At 39.8% G+C, this 21,753-nt stretch overlaps 1 long non-coding RNA gene and 1 pseudogene across 1 annotated transcript; both read left to right on the top strand.

Moving 5' to 3' along the window:
• The first annotated feature begins 8,090 nt into the window (after positions 1 to 8,090).
• Positions 8,091 to 10,734, top strand: LOC132602226 (uncharacterized). The gene is made up of 3 exons (XR_009567665.1): positions 8,091 to 8,264; positions 9,704 to 9,805; positions 10,520 to 10,734. It is a non-coding gene; the product is annotated as an uncharacterized LOC132602226 (long non-coding RNA).
• Positions 10,735 to 21,379: 10,645 nt separating this feature from the next.
• Positions 21,380 to 21,499, top strand: LOC132604836 (5S ribosomal RNA; annotated as a pseudogene).
• Positions 21,500 to 21,753: the final 254 nt, after the last annotated feature.

Raw genomic sequence — 21,753 nt, 5'->3', positions numbered from 1 at the left:
AAGGAAAAGCTACAGCTGCACAGAAAGGCAAAGCTACGACGAAGAAGCGGGCAGAAAGGGAGCCTCCGGCGGGGGTAGAGGAAAGTGAATCGCAAAGTGAGGCCGTGCCCAATGTAGAAGAGCAGGGAGGAGCCTCAGCTCCGATTCCTCTACCGGGTGCTTCGGGTCAACAAGTGTCCGAGGCTATACATTTATTGACGCAGTTGGTTGCCGCTCAGGCACAATGACAGAATGCGGGCCCAAGTGATCGTTCAGCTAATACAAGAGCCCGTGATTTCCTTACCCTAAATCCTCCAGAATTTTTTAGGTCGAAGCCGGATGAGGACCCACAAGGTTTTATCGATGAAATGCTGAGGACGTTAACACTTATGCATGCTTCTGAGACTGAATCTGTAGAGTTGGCCTCATATAGACTTCGCGACGTGGCGGTACTATGGTATAAGAATTGGGTGATAACAAGAGGGGAGAATGCACCACCTCCTGTGTGGCAAGAGTTTGTAGATGCCTTTATTCGTCACTACTTGCCACCTGAAGTCCGCCGAGCTAGAGCGGACAGGTTCTTGAATTTGAAACAGGGAAGCATGAGTGCCCGAGAGTATAGTATGAAATTCAATTCATTGGCCCGGTATGCTCCGACCATGGTGGCTGACATGGGAGACCGAGTCTATAGATTTGTGAGTGGTTTAGGACCACACTTGTTCAGAGATTGCCTGACAGCCTCTTTGCAAGACGGGATGGATATTTCCCGGATACAGGCCCATGCTCAGAACCTCGAGGAACGATAACGACAGCAGAGAAGTGATCGTGAGGGTGACAGAAGACAAGGTAAGAGGGCTAGATCTATGGGGGAGAGCAGTGAGTACCGAGGGGGACCGAGACAGACATATTCTAGACACTCAGGTCAGTCAGTGACTCGTGCACCTCCTAGATTCTCAGATAGGAGGGTTGATCGTTCTACTCAGTCAGGCCAGGGGCAGAGTTCGAGGGCCTCAGATTCGCAGTCCAGGGGAGACTTTAGCCAGAGGAGACCTCCAGTGCCGCGGTGTAGCCAGTGTGGCAAATTACATTCCGGACAGTGTCGTCAGGGTTCAGATGCTTGTTATGCTTGCGGGCAAGTCGGTCACATGATGAGAGATTGCCCCTCAGCAAAAGATAGAGCTGGGACTCAGCCTACAGGTTCAGCAGCGGGTTCTTCTTCAGCACGCCCGACAGCACAGACTCCTCAGACTACAGCAGGTAGAGGCAGAGGTAGAGGGGGAGCATCTACTTCAGGTGTTGTTCAACCCCATGTGTATGCTTTAGCTGGGCGACAGGATCTTGAGTCTTCCCCAGATGTTGTCATAGGTACCCTGACTATATTTTCCCGTGATGTATATGCTCTGATTGATCCGGGTTCTACCTTCTTATATATTACTCCGTATATCGCTGATTGTGTTGGGGTGAGACCTGAGCCAATTAAACCTTTCGAGGTATTCACTCCGGTTGGTGATCCTGTAATAGTGAGGCAAGTATATCAGAACTGTGTAGTCATTATAGGTGATCGTCAGACAAAGGCTGATCTAATTGAACTTGAGATGATAGATTTTGACGTAATTATGGGTATGGACTGGTTGGCATCATGCTATGCTAATGTTTGTTGCCGGACAAAGGTAATTCGATTCCAATTTCCGGGAGAGCCCATACTCGAGTGGAAAGGTAATACAATTTCCCCAAAGGGTAGGTTTATTTCCTACCTTAAGGTGAGGAAGATAATAGCCAAGGGTTATATTTGTCATCTAGTTCGGGTTCATGACACGGAAGCGGAAGTGCCAACTTTCCAGTCTGTCCCGGTAGTGAATGAATTCCCAGATGTGTTTCCCGACGAGTTACCAGGCCTTCCTCCAGAAAGGGAGATCGACTTTGCTATTGATGTACTACCAGATACCGAGCCTATTTCTATTCCTCCGTATCGGATGGCTCCAGCAGAACTGAAAGAGCTAAAAGCACAACTAAAGGATTTACTTGAGAAGGGGTTTATAAGGCCTAGTTCCTCGCCATGGGGAGCACCAGTCTTGTTCGTAAGGAAGAAAGACGGATCGCTACGAATGTGCATCGACTACAGGCAGTTGAACAAAGTGACGGTGAAGAACAGATATCCCCTTCCTAGAATCGACGACTTGTTCGATCTGTTGCAAGGTGCTAAATGGTTTTCCAAGATAGATCTGAGATCGGGTTATCATCAGGTGAGAATTAGGGAAGCAGATATTCCCAAGACTGCCTTCAGGACAAGATATGGTCATTACGATTTTCGAGTAATGTCGTTCGGGTTGACAAATGCCCCGGCAGTGTTCATGAATTTAATGAATAATGTGTTCAGGCCGTTCTTGGACCTTTTTGTGATAGTGTTCATCGACGATATTTTGGTGTACTCTCACACAAAATCAGAACATGCACATCATCTAAGAATTGTTCTTGGCGTTGACACTCAGAAAATAGAAGCTGTGAAGACTTGGCCACGACCTACGACGCCTATAGAAGTTTGTAGTTTTCTGGGTTTGGCAGGTTATTATCGAAGATTCGTAGAGGGCTTCTCATCTATTTCAGCCCCATTGACAAAGTTAACCCAGAAGTCGGCTAAATTCCAGTGGAGTGATGCCTGTGAGCGTAGCTTCCAAGAGTTGAAAAATAGGTTGACCTCAGCGCTGGTGCTAACACTTCCAGAAGGATCAGATGGCTATGTAGTATATTGTGACGCCTCCGGTGTGGGATTAGGATGTGTGTTGATGCAGAATGGAAAAGTAATTGCTTATGCTTCGAGACAGTTGCGAAAACATGAACAGAATTATCCCACTCATGATCTTGAGCTAGCTGTGGTCATTCATGCATTGAAAATATGGAGACACTACTTATATGGTGTGCACGTGGACGTCTATACGGATCACAAAAGCCTTCAATATATTTTCAAACAGAAGGAGTTGAACCTGCGGCAAAGGAGATGGTTAGAATTACTGAAGGATTATGATATGAACATTCTATATCATCCAGGGAAGGCGAATGTAGTTGCAGATGCACTTAGCCGCCGATCAATGGGTAGTTTATGTGGAGTTCCTTCAGAAAAGCGAGAAATGGTTCGTGAAGTCCATCGGTTAGCAAGTCTCGGCGTACGGCCCATTGATTCAGGAGATGCAGGTATTAGCGTCAATGACCCCACAGTTTCATCATTGAATCTAGAAGTGAAGGAACGGAAATATGAAGATCCTCAGTTAAGCCACTATCAGGATCTATCTCAGGAAAAGGAAGAGTCTCTATTCGAAGTCTCCATAGAAGGGGTTCTTAGATATCGAGGCCGGCTATGTGTACCGAATGTGGCAAACTTGCCCCAACGGATTTTAGAGGAAGCACATTATTCCCGGTATTCTATTCATCCAGGTGCAACCAATATGTACCACGATCTCAGATTGGTATACTGGTGGGATGGCCTGAAGCGAGACATAGCAGAATTTGTAGCACAGTGTCCGAATTGCCAGCAAGTGAAGGCCGAGCATCAAAAGCCAGGAGGGTTATTGCAAGCAACGGAAATTCCTACGTGGAAATGGGAAGAAATTAACATGGATTTTGTTGTGGGATTACCCCGTACGCGAGGGAAGTATGATTCTATATGGGTGATCGTGGATAGACTCACGAAAGCAGCTCATTTTCTCCCCGTTAGGACCATATATTCAGCGGAAGATTATGCTAAATTGTATCTCAAGGAGATTGTACGACTTCACGGTATTCCTTTGGCCATTATCACAGACAGAGGGGCACAGTTCACAGCCAAGTTCTGGAAGTCCTTTCAAGAAGGTCTAGGTACCCAAGTTAAGCTCAGCACGACGTTCCATCCGCAGACTGACGGACAAGCCGAGCGCACTATTCAGACCTTAGAGAATATGCTACGGGCATGTGTATTGGACTTTGGCGATAATTGGGATGAGCATTTGCCTCTTATTTAATTTGCCTATAATAACAACTATCATTCCAGCATTCAAATGGCCCCGTATGAAGCCTTATATGGAAGAAAATGCAGATCTCCAATTGGATGGTTTGAAACCGGAGAAGTACAATTGATAGGCCCCGACTTGATCCAACAAGCAGTTGAAAAGGTTAAAGTGATTTGAGACCGACTGTTAACAGCTCAAAGTCGCCAAAAGTCTTATGCAGATAATCGCCGACGAGATTTGGAATTTCAGGTGGGCGATTGGGTGTTCCTGAAGGTATCGCCGATGAAGGGAGTGATGAGATTTGGCAAGAAAGGAAAGCTAAGTCCCAGATATATCGGACCCTACAAAATCATTCGCAAGGTGGGTCGAGTAGCCTACGAATTGGACTTGCCTTCAGAGCTCGAATCCGTGCATCCAGTATTCCATGTTTTGATGCTCCACAAGTGTATTGGAGACCCAACAAGAATAGTCCCGATTGATGATGTGCAAGTAACAGAGGAGCTAACATACGAGGAGATGCCCATTGCCATTTTGGATAGACAAGTACGAAGGCTTCGGAATAAAGAGGTTGCTTCAGTCAAAGTTCTATGGCGGAACAATAATCGGGAAGAAATGACTTGGGAAGCGGAGGAGAAGATGAAATATATGTACCCCCATTTGTTCCAATACCCAGAAGAGATTCAAGATGAGACGTCGATGGTGTAAGGTATGTATGTTTTAATTTTATGTTTTTGGTCGTGTGTGGCCATAAAAGTGTTGATGTTGTGATATAGCCCTGTGAGGCGAAGATATGGTGGGATGTTGTAAGGGAAAGGTAGTATCCAAATCACAAAGGAAACTCTGGCAAAAATTTTTCAGAATCCCCGAGTGTCGAACATTCGAGGACGAATGTTCCAAAAGGGGGGAAGAATGTTACACCTCGGAAATTTCGCCGTACTTGTATGATGAGTGGAATGATGAAATATTGAGTAAATGATGTTTTATTAAGTCGGGAATGGCTAATTAAGAATTTTTGGAAATAAGAAAGTCGCGGAAATTTTTTCAGCACAATGGTCGTATATGGCACTATACGGCCCGTAAAGTGATTTACGGACCGTATAGTGCAGTCGTCCTCCAGCTTGTCAAAAATCTCAACTTTCTATAAATGTTGAATATGGTTAAATACAACCCAGTTTACGGCCCGTAAACTGGTTTACGGACCGTAAACCAGGTCGTAAACTGCCATGTCCACCAGCCAAACTTTCTGTTTTTGGAATGCTTAAAAACGACCACAGTGGATGGACCGTAAATCAAAATACGGTCCGTATATGGTGGTTTACGACCACTGTTCACCCCGACAAGAATTCATTAAAGATCAGATTTTGTGATTTTAAAACGGGACTTAGGCTTCATATTACTTCATTATTCACCCAACAAATCAAGAGACCTCTAGAACATTCCAAATAATTCCTCCACAAGGATTCAAGAGAATTAAAGGGAATATTAAGACCAACAACACTAATTTCATGGAATCAAGTGTAAGAACACATCAAAGGATCTTCTAAGTCAAGGAATTCCCAAGAAGGTGGAACTAGGGTTGTGGCTAATTGGAGTATTTGAACTTAAGGATTGTTCAACCATCATCCGAGGTAAGTTTTATGATTATTCCATGTAGTTTGAAGTATTGGAAAGCTTAGACACTTGAAATGTAAAAGAACATAGAAATGGGTCATTATTGAGTGAATAGTGACATAAATGAATGATAGTGGAATTGAACTATGGATATTGAAGTGTTGTGAATACAAAAACGTTATAAATGATGTTCTTATCATGAAACAAGCATTAAATGCATGAAAACGCAAGGATGACCTAGAAGTAGAAATAAAGGAAAATTGGAGGAAAATGGTGGATTTTGCCAAATGTACGTAAATGACGATTGTCGATCATGATATTGCGAATAATGTTATGAATATTGGGAGTTGATATAGAATGCGAGAAAATTAGTATGAGTGAAGGAAGCGTTGTCCGACTTCTCCTAGAATTAGCGACACGTTCTTATGTAACTTTCCACTTTCACTTTTGCACATAAAAGTAGTAGGTAAAAATTATTGTAGTGGATATGAACTTCAGATACTTAATTTAAATGTTTTGGAATTGATATGTTATAAATAAATAGTTGATTTATGTTGTGGTGGTTACCAAAATAAGTTTTTACATCTTTTTCTTGAAATAACAGGAATAAGGTTCTTCAACAAAAGAGATGATGCTGGCCGAGGAGAAGTTTGAAGGCATATTGATAAGCATTATTATCATCTTTATTGTCCATCATTACTACAACATTAATTTGCAGTATCAATGAGGGCATAATTCATGCAATATGTACCCCAAATACCAAAAAGGGAGAAATTGTTGAGTAATGGATGACTCAATAATAATGATGAGCTTAAAATGAAGTTTTGATGATTTTACAAACAATGTATCTAGAAGACAATCAAGTACAAGGAAGTTACAAGGATAGCATTGAAGAAAAATAAATCCAAATAGATCTCCAAAGGATTCAGTAAAGCAGTCACAATAGGAGAGGAATTGCTTGCAAAAGGTTCTTATCGAGGAATACTAGAGACTGTTGAAGAGTTATTTCATGCCAACAAGGAGAATTGGAATATTAACTCATTCCTATTCAATGAAAGGTTGGAATTCAAGCTATGAAAATATTATCATAAACTAAAAACATGGAATTAGAATTGGAGTAGTAGACGAAGAAGTCAGCACGCAAACAAGGAAAAAAGGAAATCAAGTCAAACCAGGATTGGTTTTTAGACATGGTTATGAAATCAATAATTGATTGGATTCGAACAAGAGAAGGTGGTAACTACTCCACATTTACAACACGGATTTATTTTCGAACACTTGTGAAACACATACTTGGTTGGCTTCGAACAAGAGAAGCCTTCAGCTACTCTATATAAATAAAATGAACATGATTTGGATCTTAACCACAACCACAAATTTCCAACATGAGGCATCAAGCGTGAGTGGAGTCAACACCTGAGTCTCTAGAGATCTAACTACACACCAACAAAGAACCTGAGCTAATCGATAATTATCATGCAGTTCTTTTATTGTAATAGTTATGTTCTATTTGTGGTTCCATCTACTTACCTTTGTTAGAATTGTTTAATAGGTGTACAATTGAGTTGTAAGGGACTTCCTTGACTGGTAGAGTTATTGAAGTGGGACAGAAAAGTCCTAGTAGTTTGGAACTTTTGAGAGTTAAGAGGGTAGAGGCAGCACTATTTAGAACAATTTCTTAGGTGTTACAAAGAAGGTTGTAAACCTTAGATTTGTTGGGGCTCGTTTGAGTGAAGAGTTTGAGAAAATTTCTAGTGGGTAGATCATGGTTTTCCTCCCTTGATCAAGGAGTGTTTCCACGCTAAATACTTGTATTGCTTTACTTTACTTTACGCAAGTTACCTTCTTGCATAATTGCTCAATGAACCTGGTTCTTTGAGTGCTTAGGTTGTAGCCACAAGCTAAAACATTGTTATGTTTGAGCTTTGAACCTTGAAAACATGGATAAAATTGAAATTTAAAGTATAATTGAACCTTGAATTAATTTGACCATTTTTTCAAATTAAATATTGAATTATAATTGCATCTTGACTTTAATTTTGAATGTTCAACCGTTACAAAAAGACACTACAAGAAATCTAATTTTTAGTGGTGGCTTCTAGTGGCGACTAGATCAATCGCCACAAATAGTTATGGATTCGTGGCGACTTTTAGTAGTCGCCATAGAAAGTCATGGATTTTGTGGCGACCATGAAAGTCGTCACAGAAAATACACCTTTAGTGGCGATTATTGTTGTGTAGCAATAAATACGTGCAATTAAGGTCTAAATTTCACTTTTCCCCATAGAACAAAATTTGGATGCAAATGATTTAGTAGCAACCGATAGAAGTCACCACTAATAGGCTGTTGTGGCGACCAAGTCACTGTCAAATATGATTATTTTAACATTTGAAATTAAATTAAAATGAAAACTCTCCAAAACAAAAACAAAAAATAAATTTTGTTTTTTATCTCTAAGAAAATAATATAACTCTGATTTATGCTTTCATTTTCTCCTTAACAAAACTCATAAAGCAAATCTCATATATCCGATTCTCCCCTCAAACAACCCTAGTCTTGACCCAAAATTGAAGATGTTGACGATGATCCCCACCTAGATGGAGATTTCCCCCTGTTGTGTTGAAGAGCCCAAACGTTTTCTTGAGAAAATTTCGCTCCTAACCTGGTTTTCTCTCTCGGCAAACAAACTTAGGGTTTGTATCCCTTTCTTAAATATATTTGTTATTTATGTCTTTAGTGTTTGTCTCTCTATTATTGCTACTTGTTATTAGGTGTATTTGAGGCCCGATTCGACTCTATTACTCCGTAGGTCTTATTGTGTATTTTATGCCATTAAAGTTCTATGTGAAAAATACTACTAATTTGTTGTATTTTCCCTCGATTCCATTTAGATCTTCCATGTCTTCTTCAACGATGCTGTTTTGGGATACTCCATCGTCCTTAATGAAATTTTTGAATGCGGGTAAAGATGGAGTTATATTTACTAGAAAGGTGCTATGCCATCTCCTGTTCTTGTGTGTAATCTTAATACTGTGATATCCTCTGTGCATAATGTAAATACTGTTGGTGGTTTGGTTAGTAGTATTGTTATGCCACAATGATGTATGGTGGCTAGTCCACAAAGGTGTTCTCTGTAGTTCGCTTTGTTAAGATATGAAATACAAGTATCTTTTATGACCAAAACAAGAGAGGAACTGGAAGCTTTTCAGTCAGTTCTTGCCTTTTAATTTTTGATTTTCTGTTTATGATGGCTGTCTAAACAACCCTAGCATACTTGTTTCATCTATATCTTAATTGCTTCAAAATTATATTAAGAAAACATGAAAGTAAACTTAGTCTAGTTAAATTAGTTGGACTTTATACAATAAATAAGTAATAGGAATTACTTTAGATCATAAACTTATTCCAATGCAACTTTCACGTCCTCAGAGGAAATTTCCATCCTCCATTATTTTTTCGTTCTTTGTGTACTGTTGCTTGTCTTGGCTGAAATATTTCAGTTGTAAGCTTTTCTAGTAGCCTGAATAAGAGTAGATTTTTTATTTATTTTAGTTAATTGATAATTGAAACTGCTTTAGATTTGAAAAAGTATTTTTTGGAGTAGATATTTCTATGAGAATGTGGTTTCAAGAAAAAAAATGAGATTCATATGGTTTAATTATGTTGTTTGATGACTAATTATTGTAGTTGATTTACTGAGTTTATGTCATTAATCTTGGAAGACGGTTGTTTCTTGTTTTCTGTAATGGTTTTATCATAAAGCAATTGGTTTGACAAGTATGGTCTAAAATACACCTAAATAATATATGCTGTCCATCTTTTTTATGAAGATGTTGAGAATTTCAGCATATCGGTAGTCCCTTTTTCTGCAAATTCATCTACACTCCTGCATGTGGTATCATTAATTAATGAAGCAAAATGAAACTTTTACTTGACTTTTAGCCAATATATGGTAGGACCTAATCATCCATCCTCTATTTCTTTTAGCTCTCTATGGGAATTTCTTATGTGCAGCTTTCGTATGCCTTTATTTTCATGTCAGTTCAACAATCTCATTCTTATAGGAAAACGTTTACTCCTTTTCATGTAAGGAAACAAAAACTTCATTTATATTGTTTATATTATTTTGCAGAAAATGACATAATTCAGACGAGGTAGAAGTGGGAGAGGTGGAGAGGACTGTAACAACCAAGTAACCCTCGTCAAGGAATCGAAACTGAAAATAGTGTTGCAGGTTAGTACTCTATTGAAATGGAATTATGATTGGCATTACTTATAAATTCTATTTTTGGAGATATGAAGATGCGAGTAATAGTGTTGCAGGTAGCTTAACTATATAGGTTGTTCCTTAATCCATGTTTTGAACTCTGATAGGATAAATGATAATATTGTGCTTAGTGTAAAATATTAAAGCCACTTGGGAATTGAGGTCAGTGCACGACACATATAGTGTTGCAGTCCAAAATCGACCACTTCACTTTGGTTAAAGTTGTCACTTTCATGTCTAAAGAAACTCTAATTGTGTTAATGCAGTTTAGAATTTTCGCTAGTGGTTAGTGCACTTACAAAGTTGGAGCAGAATTTATAATTTCTTTGACTTTTTGCATTTAACCTTGAAATGCAGTTTAACAAGCAGCTATTCAGTGCAAAGGGGTTTGTTTGAACAAAGATAATAAACAAGGGGTTATAGGGAAAAGTTCAAATTTTAGTCATGGAGTGCTTGTTTTGTGTTAAGCCATAATATATGACTTAGGTATTTCCTTGAATGGAAGTAACTTTCCACTTTCACTTTTGCACATAAAAGTAGTAGGTAAAAATTATTGTAGTGGATATGAACTTCAGATACTTAATTTAAATGTTTTGGAATTGATATGTTATAAATAAATAGTTGATTTATGTTGTGGTGGTTACCAAAATAATTTTTTACATCTTTTTCTTGAAATAACAGGAATAAGGTTCTTCAACAAAGGAGATGATGCTGGCCGAGGAGAAGTTTGAAGGCATATTGATAAGCATTATTATCATCTTTATTGTCCATCATTACTACAACATTAATTTGCAGTATCAATGAGGGCATAATTCATGGAATATGTACCCCAAATACCAAATATAAATAGGGCTATCATTTCACTCTAAAGGGACAAGAGAGGTTCATACAATACATAATCGATACTTGCTTTACTCTATAGCTTTCTATTTCAATTACCTTAGCAGTACTACAATTAATAGGCTTGCCCGGAGATTGTAGCTCAAAGCTCCTCCATGGCTCAGGCTATCTCATTCTTTACTTTTAATTATATTTCATTTATATTGATCATTAACTGCAAATTACTTTGTAATTTTGGTCACTTTGATCCATGTGTCCTAGACTACATAAACAAATCTAACTGTACCAATTTACGGGTAAACAATTTGACGCCCACCATGGAGCAATACAGTAGTGGTGTTATAGCGACCCTGTCTTCTAAACTAATTCTTCTTTGAATTTTGTTTTATTTTTAGCACCAATTTTAGGTATGTGGGGAGCTAACAACAACCCAATGATCGGGAACAATGGTGACAACAATCCGATTGGCCCAGATGGTTTGTCGCTTCTTGATCCTACAGCAACCGATCAATCGATCCAGAATATGGACGAAATAGCCTCAGGAGAAGGTAGAAATGAGCAATCTACCGAGGACCAAATTCCCATCGATGAATCCCCCGAAAAGGCGATGAAAATCATGAGGGCACAAAATCATGCAATGATGGTAGAAATGGAAAAAATGAGGCAAACCATCGCCTCACTTTTATCCAACCTCGCTACTAGGATGGCAGCTTCTGGAGAGACACCTTTTGCCCCAGCTAATGGCAATAACGCTACCGGTGGCGGCCTGACGGAAGCAAGGAACGGAGATGCATCAGGATGAGAATCGGCCCTAAGAGATCCTTTCCAAGTGCAGGTCTTGCACTTTATGAAGGAGATACCGGCAAGGTGGACAGGAATGCCGAAGAAGTCGAGAAGAATGCTAAGGAATTCCAACGACATTTGAGCCAGATTTTGGGGGCTGCTTCGATAACAGAGGGTCCGGATGCAAAAAGGTACATTCAGTTGGCGTACAAGCCCAAAGATGCGCTGGAGCTGATCCCAAAAAGGTTCAATATGTCGAGCACACTGATGTATGACTGGACGACAAACCCACAAGAGCACATAATGGCCTTTACTATGGTGATCAAGGGTAACGATCTGAAAGAGAAAGAGATTGAGTCAGTTTTAATCAAGAAGTTTGTCCAAAAACTCACCAAGATATCCTTAACCTAGTATTCCCTACATCCCCACCACTCAATTGGTTCATTTTCTATGCTAGCTGTCTGTTCATCAAGGCACATGCGAGAGCCCACGGGTGGCTGTCTGTTCATCAGACTGTGTGGTGTAACTTCCATAGCACTCACGGGTATAAGATGGCAGATTGTGGCCATTTTCGGGAGGAGGTAGCAGGAATGCTTAACAGAGGACATATGTGGGAGTACTTCAGCGAAAGAGCTACAAATAATAACGGGAGAATTTACCCAAAATATGGAAAGAATGTTGTGGACGATCGTTTGCACATCATAAATATGATCTTTGGAGGATCCATGATTGCCAGAATAACTTTCACGACAACTAATAAAATGAAGAACTCGGTGACGCGGGAGAAAAGGTTTTGAGAATCATCGGATGAAGACACCATCACTTTCACTAATGAAGATGCAATTGGCATCACCATACCACATAACGATGCCCTGGTTATCACCATATCCATCGACTACTTCCAAGTAAAGTGTGTGTTGATTGAGCCAGTCCTGGAGTGGAAAATAGATACAGCAATGCTATGAGGTAGGATTATTTCCTATATTATGGAAAAAAAGATGATAACTAAAGCCTATAACGCGAGTCAGAGATGTAGAAGTAGATCCACCAACCCTTCAGTCAGTTCTGATAGTAAAGGAGTACCCCGATGTTTTTTTAGATGAGCTCCCACGTCTTCCACCGGTGTGAGAGATTGACTTCAGAGACCCAGCCAATATCAATTCCTACCTAAAAAATAGCTCTAAGAAAGATAAAGTATTTGAAAGAGCATTGAGAGATTTGTTACAGAAAGGCTTTATTAGGCCTAGTACTTCGCCATGGGGTGCACTGGTTTCATTCGTGCGAAAGAAAGACGGCTCACTTAAAATTTGTATTCATTATCAACTGAACAAGGTCAAAATCAAGAATAAATATCCTCTTCTGAGAATTGATAACCTATTCGATTAGTTACAGGGCGCCAAATGCTTTTATAAGATTGACTTGAGGTTCGGGTACCACCAGGTTAGAGTTAGGGAGAAAGATATCCCAAAGACAGCTTTCATGACCAGATATGGTCATTTCCAGTTTCTTGTTATGTCTTTCTGGTTGACAAATGCACCAGCAGTGTTTATGGGTCTTATGAATAGTGTATTCAGACCCTTTTTAGATCTGTTTGTGATAGTATTCATTAATGATATTTTAGTCTATTCACATTCAGAAGCGGCGCATACTAAGAACTTACAAGCGGTACTTCAGATGCTGCAGAGCCGTGAGCTTTATGCTAATTTCTCTAAATGTGAGTTTTGGCTGAACTCACTGGCGTTCTTGGGCCATATTGTTTCGGATGAGGGCATAAGAGTTGACTCACAAAAGATTGAAGCTGTGAAGACTGGGCCCAGACCAACGTCACCAACTGAGGTTCATAGTTTCTTGGGGCTAGCAGGGTGTTACAAAAGAATTGTAGAAGGGTTTTTTTTTCCTTTTTAGCACCCTTGACCAAGCTGATTAGATGGCAGCTAAGGTTCAAGGGTCAGATGCTTGCAAGCGTAGTTTCTAGGGATTGAAAGACCGATTGACTTCTGCACACGCGCTAACACTTCCAGAAGGCCCAAAAGGTTATGCAGTGTATTGTGACACTTCAGGTGTGGGGTTAGGATGTGTTCTGATGCAACATGGCAAGGTGATTGCCTAAGCATCATGACAGTTAAAGAAGCACGAGAAGAACTATCCAACCCATGATGTAGAGTTAGCATCACTTATTCATGCGCTTAAGATATGACACCATTAACTTTATGGGGTTTACGTTGATATATTTACAGATCACAAGAGCCTCTAGTATATCTTTAAATAAAAAGAGTTGAACCTACGACAACGATGATAGCTAGAGTTGATGAAAGACTTTGATGTTTTTATCTTATACCATCCAGGGAAGTCTAATGTTGCAGCCGATGCTCTGAGCCGTAGATCTATGGGCAGTTTAGCCTCTATGGGAGCAGATAAGAAAGTTGACTCATGCGTTTCACCAGTTAGCAAGCTTAGGAGTCCGGCTGTCAGATTCAGATAATGAAGGGTTGTCATTTAAAATACAGCAGTATCATCTTTAGTGTCAGAGGTGAAAGAGCGGCAATATGAGGAATCTTTGCTAGTACAGTACAGAGAACAAGATCATCAGAATGAGAAGTCACATTTTGAGCTAAGAGAAGTCAGAGTACTGAGATATCGAGGTCATCTGTGTGTTTCTAATGTATCAGGCCTTCAAGATCAGATTATAGCAGCGGTAAATTATTCTCGATATTCTATCTACCCAAGATCAACCAAGATGTACCACGATATCAAGGATGTCTACTAGGGAATGACATGAAGATAAATATTACAGAGTTTATGGCACGGTGTCCTAACTGCCAGTAGATGATGATAGAGCACTAGAAGCTCGGTGGGCTAACTCAAAATATTGAGATTCTGACATGGAAATAGGAAGCGATTAATATGGACTTCATTATAGGATTACCCCGTTTCAATCGGAAGTTTGATTCTGTATGGTTGATTATTGATAACCTAAAATAATCAACCTACTTCTTCCTAGCAAACGCTACTTATGCGGCTGACGATTATGCTAGGTTGTATATTAAGGAAATAGTACGACTCAATGATGTTCCAGTGTCCATTATATCAGCTAGAGGAGCTCAGTTTACAACTGACTTCTCCTTCCACAAAGATTTGGGGACTCAGGTGAATCTTAGTACAGCTTTTCACCCAGACAGATAGCCAGGCGGAACACACTATTCATTCTCTCGAGGATATGTTGAGACCAGTGTTAGACTTTAAAGGGAGCTGGGATGACCATTTTTCTTTGACAGATTTTTCCTATAATAACAACTACAATTCGAGCATCAAGATGGCTCTTTGCGAGGCTTTGTATGGATGTAAGTGTAGATCCCCTATTGGGTGGTTTGATATAAGTGAGACAGAGCTGTTGGGACCATATTTGGTCCAACAAGCCGAAGATAAGGTTAAACTTATTCAGGAGCGACTGTTGATGGCTCAGATTCGTCAGAAGTCGTAATCAGACGTTCGTCGTCGTAACCTAGAATTTTGTGTTGATAACCTGGTGTTCCTGAAGGTTTCTCCTATTAAAGGCGTAATGCGATTTGGTAAGAAGGGCAAGTTGAGACCAAGGTATATCAGGCCTTACAAAGGCATTCACAGAATTGGCCAAGTTGCCTATGAGATAAATCTACCCTCAGAGCTAGAGGCAGTCCAAACAGTCTTTCATATATCTATGCGGAGGAAATGCATTGGATACTCATCTCAGGTTATCCTAGTAGACAATGTTCAGGTCACATTGGACCTGTCTTACGAGGTAATCCCAGTACCTATTTTAGATCGCCTAGTCTGAACATTCAGTACTAAAGAGGTGGCCTCCATAAAGGTACTATGGAGAAATAAGAACCGAGAAGAGATAACCTGGGAGGCAGAGGAAGCAATGAGGAAGAAGTACCCTCACTTGTTTCAGACATCGGATGTGATTTAGAGTAAGGCCTCATAGCTTATCCAGAGTCAGTTTGAGGTGAGTTCCAGTACCTCTGCATTTATATTGATTTTTCATAAGTATTGAGACTAGCTTTGAGTTATATATTGAGATACGGCCTTGTGTGGCACATAGTATGTTTTCTGGGTTGCGTGTAGGTTCGGGATAGTCAGTATTATAAAAGAGGCTCCATAAATATTTTTAGAAAAGTTCATAAGAGTTAGTTCCCTCATGTATACCCCTACATTTGAAGACTAATGTTCCTAAGAAGGGGCGAAGGGGAAGGGGAGGATGTTGTATCCCAAAATTTTGCACGCTAAGTTGCATCATGAGCTAGTTGACGTAAGCTTAAAAATGAAATCATCTTTTAAATTATAAATGAATTAAGGTGAATAAGACTTGGAGGAGAAGTGGGATTTTGGACAAATAAAAATAAGTTGCTTGCTAACGCGTCCTACTTGCTTGAGCTACTTAACATGTGTTGTAATTATCAAGCGAGGACAAGACACGTGGTTAAAAATGATAGTATCAACCAAACTTAGAAAGTAGGTAACTAGTAGGTGCATCACCTACTTTCTAAAAGGAAAGTCCACCATCTAATCTAAGGAAAAAGCAAGAGGTAGGGCGACCAAAGAGGCCCTTTAAAGGGCTTATTTCGCTCATTTTCTCCAAAAAATTTTTAGAACATAGAAGAGCCTAAGAAAAGCCTAAGAGAAGCCATAGAAGCTCCATCTACATGAATCAGCCCCAAACCCTAAGACCCTCATCTTTCTTTCTTCAATTCAAGTTGAAAGATTACCTCTAAGCTTGAAGAATCCAAGTAAAGAAGACTAATTCTCCTCCTAGTCAAGTTGTTGCCATTTCTGTCCCTTCAAGAACCTAAATTAGGTTAGGAATCCTATCTTCTTTATGTATTTAGGATTATCTAAGTCCTAGCTAAGTTGTTTGGTTAAGAACTTATGAAACAGAGAGTTGGAAATCAGGCTAGGGTTGTTGTGGTGCTACAGACTATGTTGGAGTGATTCTTATAATAGTGTGTTGCTGAAACATGTAAGTATTGACTCAACAATGTTTTGGTTGATCTTGTTTGAGTCTTCGCTAAGTTATGGGAGTAAGAACTTGTGCAGAAACAATCCGAGAATCAGTTCTTGGTGGATGTAGCTTGTTGGGCTATTATGAGGTTGTTTTGTTATTGTATTGTGGCTGAAAATCAGTAGGAAAAACTAAGTATATTGTTGTTGTTATTATTGACATGCTCCTGAAAAAAAAAAAAAAAAAAAAAGGAGAAAACGTTTGAAAATATAGTCTTATTAGACATGAACCGAGCTTGCCTCGATGTAACTTTTGTGCTAGTTGTATTCTGTGTAGCTACTGGTTGTTGTTTGGGTTGTTGATACAATATAGCACGTGGGAAATGTAATAAAAACAGGGGAGATGCTGCCCGTTTTAATATAGAATAATCTTATCATTCGTTGTATGATAGATGTATCTAAAGAAGCATAATGTGTTACACCTCGTTGTTTTTGACGTTGACGTTCGTTAGGTGTTAGTTGTTTTAATTTCTATCTGAAGTGATATGCGTCTATATTATTGTTATAAGGGCTTACGATCATGTATGAGAAGTATTGGGAAGGATATCTTTTGGAACATGACGAGTTTTGGAGACAATGCAAAAGCCCAAAATGAGGTTCATGAAGTCCAGTTTCCAACACAATAAACCGCTCCTCAATAGGACATTGGGGTAAGCAGATATGGACATTGCGAGTTGGGATGGTACGCCAGGAAAATAGCCTGCGCGAACGCACCGGGGAGTGGCGCGAACGCGCAGGAGGCCAAGGGCCAACTCAGCGCGAACGCGCCACCACAGGTCCCGAACGCGCTGAGCAAATTTCAGGCCCAGGCCAGGGATGAAGATTATATGATCTGAGCATAAGAATATATATATATATATATATATATGACATTTGAGATCGTATGGTGTAAATTAGTTCATAGGCTACTTAATGAAAAGCCCTCATAACTGTAAGCTAAGGTGGGGCCCACATGTCGAGGTTTTATAAATGACATATGAAAACTTATAAGAGTATCACATGGGGAGTTGAGCAAGTCTTAATAAGGACCCTTAAGCCAAATGTGGGCATAAGCCCTCCAAAAAGATGAGTTAAGGATACGTTTTTGGGTGATTTGACTTGGAGAGGCCAAAACGCCATGAAAAATTTCTAATTTGGAGTCACACAAAAAATGAAAGTTGTAGATAATTGAATTAGCTTTCTAACTGTAGGTTGTGGGCCCTCACACGATATCTGGATCAAAAGTTATGACCTTTTTCTTGAACGAACGCGCAGGCAGAAAATTAAGCCAACGCAAACGCGCTGACCAAATTTTAGGCCGGCTTAGGCAGATTCTGGAACACTATATATAAGGGCGGCTTAACCCCCCTTCTTCATCCAAAACACCCTAAAAATTCTGGAAACCTCCCACAACTTCTCAACACAAAATTTTAGCCCGGATCAAATATAATTCCCGAATTCTGGTCCAGACAACATATAGTTACGACTACAAAATCGTATAGCGGCGCGTTGTGGCATAAGCTCAAGGTGGAGAAGTGAAGATATAGCAATATTATCTAAAGAAAGTTATGAATCTCTTGTTATTAACGTTAATCTTGGTTTATTTAGGAGGTGGAGTTGTTAAATAGTTATAAGATAATTCTATGGTGGAAATATGGGACAAACACCATATGGGATGTTTATGTAGTATTTTTGTATTGGAAATATTATGATTAATGTTTGTATTGTTGTTGTTTTTGTTGGTTGTTGAGTTGGGATTCTAGGTTAGGCATATAAACAGAGGAGATGCTGCCGAAATTTTGGCAGATTTTTAGGAAGATTTATTTGAAGGCTTAGGATAAGTATATACCAATGGACCTAATCATAGTAATAATGGTCTTATATGTAGACTTGCGGGCTTGGACGGATAAGCATAGGTAGTTGGTGGCTGAACATGTATGTTAAAGGCTCGTCCCTTCCTTTCAAAGTCATGATTCCTCTGGTATGATTTCATAAATGTTTCCATAACCTTCTTGTTTTCAAAAGCTAAAAGTCCATGGTTCTTAAATCTTCTCATGATGTCGAGGATAAGAATGATTTTATGATGGTGACAACGATAATGATGATTTTGTGTTTTAAGAACTCAAGTTTATGATTTCAAAGCAAATATGAAAATGTGGAGCTACTTCGAGATTTTCTCAATTTTTTTGATTGATGATGACTCTACCTCTAAAGGCTCCAAGGTGTGTGTAAAGCTATCCCTTCTTTCTTTTTGGCATGATTTACATAAAATGAGCGAACGGCGAACATACATGACTCCGATGAACTCTAGTTCTCAGTAGTGCTTGACATGACAGTTGTCTTTGATTCTCAAGTGTTGGTTTATTCTAATTATTCTATGGAGTCTCAAATGATGATTCAGTTTGTACATGATTGCTCCTAATATTCTATTCGTGCATATTGTTAATGTATCATTCACCGGGTCCCGGTCCGGGTACGTAATCGTGCATAGTTTCATTGCATTGTTCATCTAGTCCCTCACTAGAGGGCCGGGTATGTATATTATATTTCACCGAGTCCCTCACTACAGGGCCGGGTACGGTATATATATGATTATTTCATCGAGTCCCTCACTAGAGGGCCAGGTACGGTATGTATGTATATGACTTCATTCACCGAGTCCCATAATGGGCCGGGTACGGTATAATATATAGATATGCATGACTCTCATCTCATAAGGTATGGATGCTTTGGTATTTCTTGATTATCATACTTGTCTCTTATCTTCTTTTACTCAGTCATGATCTTCATTACTGTACATCATGCTTTACATATTTAGTCATTTCTATACTGACCCCCTTTCTTCAGGGGCTGCGTTTCATGCCCGCAGGTACAGACACTCAGTTTGGTGATCCTCTGGTCTAGGACTTCTGCTCAGCTGCTTGGAGAGCTCTATTGTTCTGGAGCTTGAGTCATTTTGGTATAGATCCTTTGACATAGGCTTTGTTATACTCTTAGAGGTCTGTAGACATATGTGGGTTATGTATATGGTTTGGTCAGCTATACAAATGTAGTTCCTTTTGGATATTCCCGTGTATAGTGGCAGCCTTGTCGGCTTGCGTATTTTGTTACGTTTGGTTAACTGTGACTCCTCAGGAGACAGGTTCGTTCTGATATATGGCATTATGAGTCTACAACATGCTTTTACATATTTCCACATTGTCCTTAGTATCAATCTGATTATATCTAACAGGTTCGTATACGAGTGTCCAACTCGGGCGCTAGTCATGGCCCATCGGTTTGGGTTGTGATAAAAGTGGTATCAGAGCAGTTCATCCTCGGAGTGTCTACAGACCGTATCTTGTAGAGTCTTGTTTATCGATGTGTTGTGCACCACATCTGTAAACAGGAAGCTACTGGACATTTAGGATGCTATCTTTCTTTCTATCTTAGATCATGCGATGAGAGCCAAGTCATAGGAAATGAAATTCCTTGTACTAACCCTTAATTTTAGCGGAAGAATGGTGTTGACAAAGGAAGCGGATGATGATATGGGGATTACAGAGAGAAGTTGAAGGAATCAGTACAGAGGCAAGTAATGGTAAAAAGGATTATGAGTCAGGCATGGTAAGAATGTTGCAAATATTATTGATATGTATGGCCTATGAATGGAAGAGAAAGTGATCAGGGAAATATATAAGGACGATTGATAAAAGTTCAAGTATATTCTGAGTTGTGACGCATGAGGTAAGTTTCATCATCTTTGCATTTATGTTCGATATTGAGAGCCCTGTAAGGCTAAGGTGTGTTACGCATGTATATATTTGGCCCTGTGAAGCATTGCATGTATTTCTGGGCTGCGTGCAGGATTTGGATAGTAAGAAGTATAGGGGAAACTCTGTCAAAAGTTTCCTAAATTTTAAGGATGAGAACCAAGGATTTAAGAGATAACAAAGATTATACGTCTATGATTGCTATGGATTGATTAAAGGGAAAGTATAGGACACATTGATATGGGATGATAAAATAAAGATGTCGCCACAAGTGGACATCAGGCATCAGTTATTAGAATCAAAAGTACTATTTCGGCTGGACAGATAGTTGGGCACATCACTACTTCGAGTATCCCCATAAATTTCGATCGAGAATGGCAATGAAATACAACACTATAAGGTAAAACCTTTAAGGGTGGAAACAAGTAAGCTTGAGTATGAGCATAAGGACTGACTAAGGTGTTGGAGGAATTATGACACGCGATAATGGGGCAATCGAAAAGTAATAGGGAGTTATGAAGCAAGATGAGCTAAGGAAATGCAAGGAGAAGTCATGAAAGTAGACGGAGATAAGATCGCAAGAAAAGGATTCAAGGATATTGCGCTGGTCGAAACGAGCTGGTGACAATGAACCCTTGTGAAATTTCAAGCCGCTAGTTATATCAATTGCGAGAGTATATGACATAGAACCATATAAACAATCACCATGATGAGATGGCTAACAGAATGGTGCAAGCAAGATGAAGAGGATACTTCACTCTACAGCCTTCTAGACCGAGAGGAGGACAGGCCGGCTACTGGTATATGAGTCTTTTATTGGAACTTTTTATGCGCGTACAACTATTACAGGATACCATTGATAGTTGACAAATGGAAGTTTTGAAGGGACCGATAACCAAAGTACTTATAGATAACTGCGGCTAAGAAGTTTTACCGCCACAAGGAATTTTAACATTTGGGAATGGAAAGCAGTTGTACATGTGGATTGATGGCATGTCATCGGGAGTTCCAAAGGCTAAAATAGCATTTGCTTCGTCGGAAGAGTAAGAAATCCTTTTAATCTGGAGGGAGATGCATTATGAGAATTTATCGGAATTTGTTAGAGTTTCAGCTTGTTCTAGGTTATGTGATAAATGTCACGCAGTATGGTGGATGCGATCATACCAGGACTAATGCACCGGATCCCATTAGCACTCCAAGGTTAAGCGTGCTAGGGTGAGAGTAATACTAGGATGGGTGACCCCCTGGGAAGTGTAGTAAAAGTCATACAAATTCAGAGATAAGGGACAGATGAGAACCTAGAGTAGCCTAAGGAAAACTGGAGTATGCGGAGTGGTTGGAAACCTTAAGAGGTCGCGAAGGACAAGGCGGACTAGATCAGTGGCGAGAAAGAAGGTGCATCACAGCTCTAGAATTAGGATGAGTTCGAATAGTATTTGGAGATACCTTGTAAGTGAGGGGTTAGTAGCCACATATATGCATAGGTATGATATCCCATATGTGACCGCGCCAAATTGGTATGTG

Source organism: Lycium barbarum, chromosome 7 (assembly GCF_019175385.1).
Source record: "Lycium barbarum isolate Lr01 chromosome 7, ASM1917538v2, whole genome shotgun sequence".
Classification (NCBI taxonomy): domain Eukaryota; kingdom Viridiplantae; phylum Streptophyta; class Magnoliopsida; order Solanales; family Solanaceae; genus Lycium; species Lycium barbarum.
The sequence above is the reverse complement of the archived record's forward strand: the minus strand, read 5'-3'. Positions and strand labels throughout refer to the sequence as shown.